Source organism: Penaeus monodon, chromosome 25 (assembly GCF_015228065.2).
Source record: "Penaeus monodon isolate SGIC_2016 chromosome 25, NSTDA_Pmon_1, whole genome shotgun sequence".
NCBI classification, from domain to species: domain Eukaryota; kingdom Metazoa; phylum Arthropoda; class Malacostraca; order Decapoda; family Penaeidae; genus Penaeus; species Penaeus monodon.
The window spans coordinates 13,138,089-13,139,067 of NC_051410.1; positions in this window are offsets into that span (position 1 = coordinate 13,138,089).

Here is a 979-nt window from a genome sequence, read left to right on the forward strand (position 1 = left end):
AGCAGTGGAATCCCCTAATATGGTAAAATATTCCCTCTTATTTTTCTCCCTCATTATGCAGGTTTCCTGTGAACACTAGTTATTTATTTCCCTATGATGCTCACAGATTTAATTCAATTTTTGCAGCAGTTGATGAATATGCACTAATAAATATGCACTATCTCACTGTATCCCAGGCCTACACCAAATGATAATGAACAATCAATAGATCGCTGTAAATATGTTAAAGCATATAGACTTTAGTATACTACTGTTCTTACTCAGAATATGATATAAATCCCAGTCTTAAGCCCTTTGCAATTCATGCTCCACCTCCAGTGTGAATCACTAGACCAGACTTTTCCTTTCCCATCATGTCCTTGTACCTTCTGCCTGCTTCCCCTTCTCTCTGCATGAAGCTCTCTGATCTTATTTTCCTCTCATGCTGACCCAGTGACAGAGAGTGCATTAGATTTCAGAAAATATAGATAGCCAATAGTCAACCTAGCCTAGATTTGACCCATTGTCATGACACTGCATGAGAAGGTGAGCAGTAAGTAGTTACCCATGACAAATACCAAGCTTATGCAATGATCCTGGAAAGGACTCTTTCATGAATGTACAATATTAGTTGAGTACAAACAATATCTTGTGCTCTATAGTGTATGTCATTCTTGATAATAAAAGCATTGGATTTTATATGCAAAATAAGTCCATGCCATAAGATATGTGGCTTACTACACAGGCAAAGGAAATCTGACACCACCTGGGATCTTAGACACCAGCAGCATAACTGGTTTGAGAGAGGGGTGTGTGTGTATCAGTGTGACCAGGTCTTTTGGGTTACCAACTTCCGTTTATTGTACAATGCTGTCAATGCTAGACTAGAAGTTTTTTTTTTTTTTTGAAGAATAATAGATATTGCTGCACATTCTTTATCTTTATGAGAGTGTAGGATATGTAGGCATTATGAGTGGTGCATATGGTGCATATATGCATA